We start from the raw sequence: 11,954 nt of genomic DNA on the forward strand, positions 1-11,954 counted from the left end.
GGTCCGAAAAAGAAAAAACATCCAGTGAGCGGCAGTTCTGTGGGCGGAAATGCCTTGTTGATGCCAGAGGTCAGAGGAGAATGGCCAGACTGGTTCGAGCTGATAGAAGGGCAACAGTGACTGAAATAACCACTCGTTACAACCGAGGTATGCAGCAAAGCATTTGTGAAGCCACAACACGCACAACCTTGAGGCGGATGGGCTACAACAGCAGAAGACTCCACCGGGTACCACTCATCTCCACTACAAATAGGAAAAAGAGGCTACAATTTGCAAGAGCTCACCAAAATTGAACAGTTGAAGACTGGAAAAATGTTGCCTGGTCTGATGAGTCTCGATTTCTGTTGAGACATTCAGATGTTAGAGTCAGAATTTGGCGTAAACAGAATGAGAACATGGAACCATCATGCCTTGTTACCACTGTGCAGGCTGGTGGTGGTGGTGTAATGGTGTGGGGGATGTTTTCCTGGCACACTTTAGGCCCCTTAGTGCCAATTGGGCATCGTTTAAATGCCACGGCCTACCTGAGCATTGTTTCTGACCATGTCCATCCCTTTATGGCCACCATGTACCCATCCTCTGATGGCTACTTCCACCATGTCACAAAGCTCTAATCATTTCAAATTGGTTTCTTGAACATGACAATGAGTTCACTGTACTAAAATGGCCTCCACAGTCACCAGATCTCAACCCAATAGAGCATCTTTGGGATGTGGTGGAACGGGAGATTCGCATCATGGATGTGCAGCCGACAAATCTGCGGCAACTGTGTGATGCCATCATGTCAATATGGACCAAACTCCCTGAGGAATGCTTCCAGCACCTTGTTGAATCTATGCCACGAAGAATTGAGGCAGTTCTGAAGGCAAAAGGGGGTCCAACCCGTTACTAGCATGGGGTACCTAATAAAGTGGCCGGTGAGTGTATATGCTGCCACTTGGTAATATTATAAGAAAACATGGAATTAATTTCCACTGTTATGCTGATGACACTCAATTATATATTTCATCACGGCCAGATGAAAACACTAGTGTCTTGGGTCTTAAAGATATAAAATGCTGGATGATGCATAATTTCCTGCTACTAAATCCAGATAAAACGGAGGTATTACTTGTTGGTCCAAAAAACTATCCACAAAACCACTTACAATACAACTTTAATATAGAAGGATGTCCTGTTACTTTATCCTCTACGGTAAAAGACCTGGGTGTTATACTAGACCACAACTTGTCTTTCGAAAATCATATTTCATATGTTACAAGAACAGCCTTTTTCCATCTTAGAAACATTGCTAAATTACGTAACATGCTATCTGTTTCCGATGCAGAAAAGTTAGTTCATGCATTCATGACCTCGAGACTAGATTACTGTAATGCTTTATTAGCTGGTTGTCCTGCATCCTCAATAAACAAGCTACAGTTAGTGCAAAATGCAGCAGCTAGAGTTCTTACTAGGTCCAGAAAATATGATCATATAACACCAATTTTATCATCTCTACACTGGTTACCTATCAAGTTCCGTATCAATTACAAAGTACTATTACTGACCTATAAAGCCCTAAATGGTTTAGCTCCTGTGTATTCAATGGACCTTCTATCGCCCTACAATCCATCGCGTTCTTTAAGATCAATAAATTCGAGGCTTCTAGTCATTCCTAGGATATCTAAGTCCACTAAAGGAGGGAGGGCGTTCTCACATTTAGCTCCTAAACTCTGGAATAGCCTTCCTGATATTGTTCGAGGCTCTGACTCGCTGTCCCAGTTTAAAACTAGATTAAAGACGCATCTTTTTAGCCAAGCATTTACATAATGCTTACCTTTTATAATACTGCTGAATCAGATCAAATGCATTTAATACTATAACACTTGAAGAGACTGTAGGTTATCTGTATAGGTTGCATAGTATTTGCAGTCATTACGTTCCTGTATATTGCGTGAATGACGGGTGGTTGGGCAGATATTGTGTTGCGGTAGGTAGTATGCCATACGGAACCGTTGTCCACTGAAACTGCCTATTCACGCACCAGTGGGGCTCGACAGCCTTAGTCAACGGGTTGGCGCGTATGGTTGGGCTGCGGAGAGATTGTGAGATTGTGGTTAGGTCTCAGCAGCAGGAGGGACGTAGAGGTCAGTAAGCTGGGCTGAGTTGAGTGGGGGACGGAGGGGGGTGATTTTGGGACGCAAGAGTCACTGTCTTCATGTTTTGTCATTTACGCCTGTGTTATGGAAATCATCATTATGAACAGCAGCTACGCTAATTATTTTCCCTTTGCTTTTCTGCTGTTATCTCGGGACGCGAGTCCCGAGAAAATGGCGTTCATCAGCTCCAGTTTGTATCCAGCCTCTCACGGAGACTTCAGATGCTCCAATCACAAAGCCTGTGAAGTGACGACTCAGCACGGGCGATATGGACTCTCTATGGTGGACGGCACTGATCCTCAACAACTCGTCTTAAGACCGGCGTGCATACTTGGACTTCCAAAAAATACTCTAAATGTTCCGATCCAATCTGACTTGTAATGCTGCCCGAATCATGCACTGTTCCTTCGTTGGCCAGAGGAGAACTGGCCCCCCGACTGAGTCTGGTTTCTCCCAAGGTTTTTTTCTCCATTCTGTCACCTGATGGAGTTTTGGTTCCTTGCCACTGTTGCCTTGGCTTTTGGCTTGCTTAGTTGGGGACATTTAACATTTAATATTATTGATCTGCCTTACTTAAGGTGGACGTTGACGCAATTTCTTTTAGAAACAAACTTTGTTATATTGTTTTCATGTTATCACTGTGAAGCGCTTTGATACAATCTGTATTGTAAAAAGCGCTATATAAATAAAGGTGACTTGACTTGACTTGACATTTGGGGCATGCTATAATAAATGATCTGTGGGGTATTTTGAGCTGAAACTTCAGACACATTCTGGGGACACCTGAGACTTTTATTAAATCTTATAAAAAGGGGCATAATAGGTCCCCTTCTAAGAGAGGAAAGTATGAATTAATAATTTCTTTAACTATCTAACACAATTTTAATTTAAAAACTTTTTTTAAACTTAAAAGTTTATTAGTAAGTCGACAAAGTCCCCATCATATTGTTCCAAACTTGTATGAATGACTTTCTTCTCCACTCCAGAACACAAAAAAACTATTTTGAAGGATGTTGGTAACCATTGACTTATATTGTATAGACAAAAAAACACTAAGATTTCTCAAAATATCTTTCATTCCCCAGAAGAAAGTAAGTCAAACTGGTTTGGAATGACATGAAGGTGAGGAAATGAAATTTTTTGTGTGAACTACTCCTTTAAAGTAGTTGACCCCTGCGGTTAATCATTTTATCCCTAAAAACACATCTTTAATGATCAAAATGACATATTTAAAATAATATTTTTTTTAAATGCCTTAAAATAGCTTGAATGTAACTCTACACCCTTGCTTCATTTAGGATAAGTAAATACTTGAATATGCAAATTGGTCCCCGCCTCCACTCAATCAAACCAGCTCGGACTACCTGATCCACTCGGTCAACTGCAGTAAACGCTACATAATGGCAAGTGGAAATATTGGTGTAATTCAGCCATATATGTTTGAAATAGAAACAGGCCGTCTACCAGTCGATATTTCAGAATGGTAATGTAATGTTTTATGTATCACTCTCTACAATGCGGGACATAACCGTAATTGAAATGATTAGGTTTTGGCTTGACTATGTTATCAAACAATGTGTTGTTATTGTTACAAACCACGTTCCCATTCACAATCTCAAGTCACACTGCAGCTACCTTCTAAAAATCAGCCTTCTTAGAAATGTTTTGAACATCATAGAAAGTCAGTGGAGAAAGACATAATTCATCATAACATCGTAATATACATCATATACACAATTCACCCGCTATATTGCTATATGTACCTGATTTTTCCTGTCCCTTCTTGAAGGTGTTCTTGAGCTCATTGTGGAAAAGCCTGCACGTTGACCGGATTGGTTACATGTTTGTGACGGTAGAAAACTGGGCCGGTTTGAGATTGTCTTTCGTCCACTGCAGTTTTAAGGAAAAAAATCCTCAGCAATGGTGTTTTGACTGATGAATTTGCACACGGTTTGTCTTAAAGCATATTAAGACACCACGCAGAACATATAAACAACATTAAAAACTTGATTTTCAGCACAGGGGGTCTTTAAGTGCAACTTGGAAACTTAGGTCTGAGGCTCAGACCAACCTATGGTTTGTGCATTCAATCAATGTGAAAATTAAACAAAAGGAACAGATTAGCTGTGTCCAAATTCAGAGGCTACATCCTTTCGAAGGACACAGACTTCAAAGGCCACGCCTTCGAAGCTCCCGAAAAGGTCAGAGCGAGCGTTGTTAAATGGGACGTCTAGCCTAAGGAAAATTTTTCTTGTCACATAGCAACTGTGACAGCTGCCGCTGACGAGCATCAGTAATGTTTGTATTGGCCTTTTTTAGAAAGTTATATTCAACTGTTTGAGAACAAATCAGGGTTCACAACCTGTCTAAATATGTTCACCTAGGTCCTTCTCAGTATATAATAAAGAGTATAAACTATAAAATAGCATTTTAGATTTAATTTATCAGCATAACGAGAGTGAGGCGAGCTGACTGACAAGACGATGGCGGAAGATTTGGTTTCAAAGCGAAATGTAAAAGTGCCTATTTGGCAATATTTTGGATTGAAACCCAATGCTAATAAGGAATGCAAATATTAATGAGGCAATCGTACACTTTGCCTGATGAAGGTGGCAGTATCCGGAGGTAACACTTCTAATTTACACACTACTTCAAGCACACAATAAGAATGAGGCTGCCGTGCTTATTCTTTTAGTTATAAAGCCATCTTATTAGTTGTTTGTTAAATAAAACTTATATGTTTAATATAAGCGAGTTTGTCATTGTACTGTTTTGTTGTTGTGTTTTTCATTAAGAAGAATAACGAGCCCACCGTTCAAGCAATTGCCATTTTTATATTTTTATTTTATTTTGTATCTATAAGATATCTATAACCCAATACTTACTACTAACTAAGAAAGTATAATCCGGCAATTTCTCTAAAAAAAATCCTGTCGTCACCAGCACACAATGAATTCTGGGGTAGGGTAGGCTTTGAAGGATTCATCTGTTGTATCCTTCAGTGCCCAGGGAAAAACAAACAGCCTTTGAATGCGGCCTTCAATGGATGCAGCCTCTGAATTGGAATCTAGCAATTGACAATAGTTTGTGGATGAATCTTGTTCCAAACATTCTATGATGTTACACAAGTTACTGTCCTCTAAACTGCCCTACTGTACTTCAAAACTCAGATGGCAACATAAAAAGTGAAATGCCTTTGTACATAAATGACACAAAACGAAGCGGCTTATCTTTATATCAACAAATGGCATGAAAATGCATTTCTAAATCTCAAACAATTCCATTCAGACCTGTAATCCAAAATCCGGAATTGTCACGTAATCCGACACCTACAAAAAATTGTCCCTGAATCCAGCCATTAGTGTAATGAAAGAACCCAACAAATAATACAGATAACTAGATCAGTAAAACATGATTATGAACATGATTATTTAAGAGATTATGACTCAGCTGAAAATAATACCCGACACACTGTTCTCTAAGAAATCTACAACAAACTAGATAGAGATAGGAAAACAGTAAATACATAATTGCCACTCACCGTTAAATGCTTCGTTATAACTAAATGGAGGAACTCGAAGAGGAACGCTGAGAGGTCGAATATTCCGATTTAGAGGATGTGCAGCAGTGGCCTACATGCACAACACACAAAGACTGATTGGGTTTTAATCCCCATAAATGCATTGCTGCATAAATCCCATTACAACCATCACTAGGCCACTGCTGTCATCAGTCATTATATGAAAACTCCAGCACAACAGACCATTTAAATTCACTGACTCTCTTTCTCTCTGCCATTTCTTTCGCATCAATAGTTTTTTCCTCTTAAAATTGAACTTTTTTTGTGAACTCAGCATTGGCAAAACATGTTATATTAAAACGTCCAAATTATTCACATGACAAATTAAAAGTAAAAAAAACCCCAAAGAAATCAAAGGTTCAGGGTAAAAAGGGCTGGACAAAAAAAGAACAAGAGAGAAATGTACAGCAACCACAGAATATGTTTGTATTATATGACGTTTATTGTACATCACAATAAAATGGATAGAATGTAATAATAATTGGACTTGCCATTGTATCCTTGAAAGCACAACTTTGTTTGCAAGGCAGACTTATAAAATCCTGTGTGCCCTTTACTTCCAGAAGAAAGACAGCCAATCAGATAAGTCCTTGCCAGATCAAAAAAGCATTGTCCAGTTCTGTGAGCAATATATGCATCAGTGGGCCAGCGGGATTGTGGGCCTACGCACTGAGGCTGAGACTGGGAACAGTGAACAGACCATCTGATCTGAGCAATGTGACCTATAATTTATAAATTGCCATTGCCACAGGAACTAAGAGGGTAGCTCAGACCTCCAGTCCTTTCAGCTCTCTGGTTTACTGCTCCACTCACATCACCACAGGTATTTGAAGAGTTTAAGGTCACAGCATTTAATTAAGATACTCACCTGGCTACTTTGTACTCTACTATGTTTGAAGGTGACATAACCATGATTTGCATGAATATTAATTCCAGCATGAATATGCATCCCACTACGACAAAAAGAAAAAAAGTAAACCATAATGCTGGGTTCAGGCAAATTGCCAAAGCAAGGAGAGGCACTTGAAATTTCATGACTGTTCTCCAAAACAAACAAAAACAAGATTTGTATTATTCTCTTCTTTCTTTCCAGGCATGTTTTGAGGCTGCAGTGGGGTCTTGTGAGGAGCTGGAGATTAAGCTAAAGCGAGAAACAGCCGGCCAATCAGAGAGTACTAATCGTGCTGCTTTCACCAGCACGGCCGTCATTTACGAGGTGGAGGGAACAGCTATAGAGACAGGCCCGGGACATTCTCAAACATTTCAGAGAGCAAGGAGGCGATGCAGAGTGACAGCTCTCTAATGCAGATGGAGTCTTGCTCTAGGGCTGCATGTTGAGATTTCTGTCAGCGCTGAGGAAGCTGTAGACTACAATGTGTAGCACTGTCCTGAATCACACTGCCCTTACACAGCCTTTACAAACATTAGACACTTCCAAAATGATAACGATTCGTGCAACAATTAGTATTGTGCAACATAATTTGCTACCTAAATTAAATACTTAAAGGTTCTGTATGTAACTTTTTCACTAAAGCATAAACATACCATAATATTTTTGCAGATATTTAGGAAACATGCTGAGTTCATATACTAATTTCTCTGAAAAACATGTCTACAGTCAGTTTTTTTTTTACTTTAAAATGTGTGTTTCATGTTGGAATATCTGTTTTTGTTTTGGTCTGTGTGATCTCGCCCACTGCCAGTTCACCCAATAGTATTTTGACACCCCGGGATACCAGTTGGCAGGAAACACAGTGTATTACAGCCAGCAAACAAACTGGGTCAGAGATTGCAGATTCTAACCAACCTAAAAAGCCTCGGTATCCATCAAAAAATCTATATGAACGAGAGCATATTAAAACGCGGATAAATCAACTTACAGTGTAAGTCTCCTCGGCATTCATTGTCAATTGCGCTCATTCCTGTTGCGTGTCCTCAAACTGGCAACCCGCGTGAGCGTCGAGTCTGAGGAGGAAGGGGCGGGGGAAACAACGATCGCCAATATTTTGAATTTGGACTGCGGTACCTATTTCGACCACTAGCTGTCATTCTTACAGACTGCACCTTTAATATAACAACATTGGGTCATTTTGTGATAATGGGGAGTTTGTGCTTGTATTGTTCCACACTAGCAAGTGGTAAAATGTGGAAGCAAACTACCTTTGCTGATGGAGAAAGTTTGGGGTTAGTAAGATGTTAAGAAAAAAAAGAAAAGGAATTACCGTAATAGAGTACTCCAGCATATTAAACTGATTAAAAGAGATGGTAAAGGTATTAAAATGTTACAAAATATTTTATTTCAAATAAATTATGTTTTTATTTGATTTATCTTTATCTTATTTATCTTTTATCTTATGATGAACTTCTTTCAAAGAATGGGTGGGGGGTGGGGGGGGGGGGATAATAACTAGATTATCACAGTTTAACAATAAAGCATTAAGCAGCACAACTGTTTTCAGCATAATATTTAGACATAATAAGAAATGTTTCTTTAGCAGTGACCTCTGAAGGATCATGTGACACAGAAGACTGGAGTAATGGCTGGTGAAAATTCAGTTTTGCCATAACAGGAAAAAAAGGTAAAAATTAATAATGAACAGAAAGTAGTTACAGTCACAATATTACTGTTTTACAGTATTTTTTTATCAAATAAATGCAGCCTTGGTGAGAATAAAAGCCTTCTTTTAAAGACATTTAAAAATCCTACCGACCCCAAACTTTTGAACAGTAGATATTAGTCTGTTGTACTGAATATATCATATTAATATTCAACACAACAGCACTCTTGCTTTTGTGAAATGGCTTAAATTATGTAATACTTTATTTCTGTAACTCAGGAACTTAAAGCATTTTTGCTTTTGAGTATCAAAATATGTTTCCCCTCACTTTGTGGGTGGCAACATCCAAACAACAAGTTCAAAGTCTGCTGCTTAAAGCTACTGGCAGCATTTAACCTACTGAAACATGGAACTGTACAAAACATCCCTTTATACACGAGACATTCAGCTATTTAATTTACTTGGGTCCAGCAGATCAGTGAATTTGGATGCTGCAGCAGTCGGGGTGCCGCTATGCCAAGAAGATTAGAGCAGGTGTCAGAGCGGGGCACAAAAAAACAGCTTCTGCTGCTTTGTGATTAATGAAGCCTCTCTAAATTATGCTCTGGATGCCTATTGATTTGGCACTGCATCTGACCTGGAGATGAATTCATCTGCAAGAAAATATGAAAGACTCGCAAGCCCTGCTCAGCCAGTCCAGAGCCTGTGGCATTCATCCTCCGGCTAATTAGTCTGTGCCCTTGAGCATTCAGCACCATTGCCCCAAATTACAGTGCAAGGGTAGACTGATATTTATCAAGCCCTAAATAAGACATATATGGTTAACAATCAAAATGGTGTAAATGTTTCGAGCATATAGCTGACATTGTTAATTTTGAGTTTTTGCCTCTTTTATTAGAGAGATATTGACGAAAAATAAGAGAAAGAGAGGGGGGGGGGGGTGTAGGGGGGATTCGACCTGTGTGCATTTCAGGCCAGATTCAACTTGCATTGCTAACGTGATGATCACCACAACTCCAATGTGTCAAAAGCTTGCGCACTGTTGCTACACTATGGCACCTTTCCAATAGCCATGCCAATATAATGTTATCAAATCTGTGATAGTACTTAAAGTACTTTTTTTGTGAATTAACGACCAAGATTTAAATTAACTGGTTTTAAATCAAGATTATCAGTTTATGTGACTGAATCAACCGGACATAATTTGGCAACACCAGCCAAAAGCATTTTTTATGGGTAAGTTTAAGTAGAAATAACCTTTAATGCAACAACTACCCACATCTATTTGTACTGTGAATTTGCTAACCACACAAAGTGTGAATGTATTCACATAGTTTCCTTTGAAAACAAAAATGATCTCAATGGCAACATAATGCAAAAACCCAAAACCGAAACTTTCACACATGAAATCACAGGTAACTAACAAATGAACTAGGGGTGGGGAGAATCCCAAAATTAACAGAATCGTGAAAGTTTTAATGATGTAGAGGCAGCCACTGCAATGTGTTTCATAATAGCTCAAAACAAATAAGATGAAAGCCGGCATGCTGAGCGAATGAGTCATGTACAATGCTATGACAAATTCTGCCTAAAACAAAAAGAAAAACTAACTCCTGTCGGTCTTCAACAAAGTCTGCTGTACATTTACTATAAACACTTATAATAACAAAATACATGAGTATATGCTAAACTTTCAATAACATACTGTCAAGATAGCTGTCTGTCTGTCTATTTTTCTCTATGTAAAGAGGGGAATGGATTTCTTTCTCTTTTCCTCGTGCAGTGTGCACATACAGTAAATATACAATGTTAATAAACAAACGTATAAATAATACCATTAAAATATAAAGCTATCACTCATCTTTACTTCTGATCTACTACATTCATAATTAAATAATTAACTTCACAAAAGACTCAAAGATCTATGAGACGGAAAGTATACAAAACGTTTTATTAGGACAAAGTAAGATAGATGCGATTTTGTTAAATATCCTCTAAAGTTGCTTCCTATCAAGTTTGTGTTTTTTAGGCTATTTATCTGTGGGTTTTGTTCAGTCGGAACAAAGGACCACAGCATATTCATGTCGTTGTAAACTGAACTGAAACCCATTGGCAGACATGCACATTTAACGCGCGGAGGTTTCTTTGGCAACCCTTACCCTAGACCCTTTGTCTCCATGGCAATGGCTGGCCAGTTTACATCCAAGCGCGGCTGTTCCAGAGACATGCAGAAGCTCCGTTTTACGCAATAGGTCATTTGCGCAGTAGCTACCCAAACAAACGATTTAGCGTCATCACACAGCGCAGATCGTTGCAAATGTGATAAATAGCTTATTTGAATAGTTACTGAGACCTACCGTATGTGAAAAGAAGAACACATAAAAGGGACTTTTAACAGAACAAGCATGGTTTTTATTGCAGGCTTTGTTAAAGCGACAGCCCAATAATTCATCTCTGTTGAACAGACCGAATAAGATGCTGATTTTCAGTCTTTGTCATGGCAGTTTATTCCTACTCGGCGGACCAGCTAATCATTCATTACTTGTGTAATAATGTGGATATATTCTCATAAACGTTTGTCCTAGACCAACGTTCGACATGTATTTTGGCCAATTTCCAGCATGCTTTTATGTTTTCACAATTGAGCAACAATGCAACGAGTGGGAGATGAATGAGCTCATGGTCGCTTTAAACATGTGATGCACGGTGAGGAATCGACACGTTTTAAGACTCTTCTTACCCTTTGAAGCATCCTTTTCTTCTTTAGACTTAGCCACTTTTCCACTCATAGATCCCAGTTTGGATGTATAGATCCCGATTTAGATTAAAATCCGAAATCCTTCAGTCGTGTATACCCACTGTCGCTTTAGAAAATCTTTGGCCAATCCAAAACAAAGGTACCAGGTGAGGAGATAAGAGCTCTGTAAGAAACGCATTTTAAATAAACAAAAGTATTTTTTTTTTGTAAAACATCAGAGAGAAAGTGATGGTTCTCGTACCTTCTATCGACATTTATCAACAGCCGTCAATGCAGTTAAACATACAGACAACAGAAGTCGAGTTTACAAAGCGCGTGGATAGTAACAAGTCCGCCAATGTCACAATCAAACGCAGACCTTCACGCAGTGCTCTTTGTTATCAACAAGGTTATCTCACCTTATCTCTTCCACGTTGTCTCCTACATTAATGCACATTGATATAGAAAAACGGCTCCCGCATGAAGCTCGAGGTGGTGAAAATAAGACTAACCCTGGCGATTCCGAATGAAGAAACGAGAGAACAAAAAGCGCGAGGGAAGGAGTGGGGCTTCCACCGAGTGTCAGTCGACGTCAGCTGTGACACATTGAACGCGAGCGCTGATATAACCTGAGGAACCACCTTTTGATACTGTAACAGAGATGTTCACACATGTACCAGCCTGTTGCCAGCGTTTGCAGAAACTATATTGATGTAAAACACGGAATAATGTAGTGTGAGCAACAGGATAGTATTGAATCAAAACATAAATAGCACCCCACCTACACATGTAAAGGAAATAAAAACAACTGATATTCATAATAATGGACAGCTTACAGTAGAACAATTGTTTGTTTGATATTTTCCAGCCCTCCACTTTGTAGGCAATGTCTTGTTTTTAACGATGCTAAAAATTCCAACAGTCCCCGAATTCCAATTCAT

General features: G+C 39.1%; 1 long non-coding RNA gene across 1 annotated transcript in view; it reads right to left on the reverse strand.

Annotated features, from left to right (window-relative positions):
* Positions 1–11,681, reverse strand: part of LOC130069661 (uncharacterized) — a 78,941-nt gene extending 67,260 nt beyond the window's left edge. Inside the window, exons 1-2 of the long non-coding RNA XR_008803789.1 lie at positions 11,276–11,681; positions 11,017–11,197 (exon numbers count right to left, since the gene is read on the reverse strand). This is a non-coding gene — a long non-coding RNA (uncharacterized LOC130069661). The remainder of the gene's footprint in view (positions 1–11,016; positions 11,198–11,275) is intronic.
* Positions 11,682–11,954: the final 273 nt, after the last annotated feature.

The sequence above is a fragment of the Rhinichthys klamathensis genome, unplaced genomic scaffold (assembly GCF_029890125.1).
Source record: "Rhinichthys klamathensis goyatoka isolate OS25496 unplaced genomic scaffold, OSU_Roscu_1.1 h1tg000375l_1, whole genome shotgun sequence".
Taxonomy (NCBI): Eukaryota; Metazoa; Chordata; class Actinopteri; order Cypriniformes; family Leuciscidae; genus Rhinichthys; species Rhinichthys klamathensis.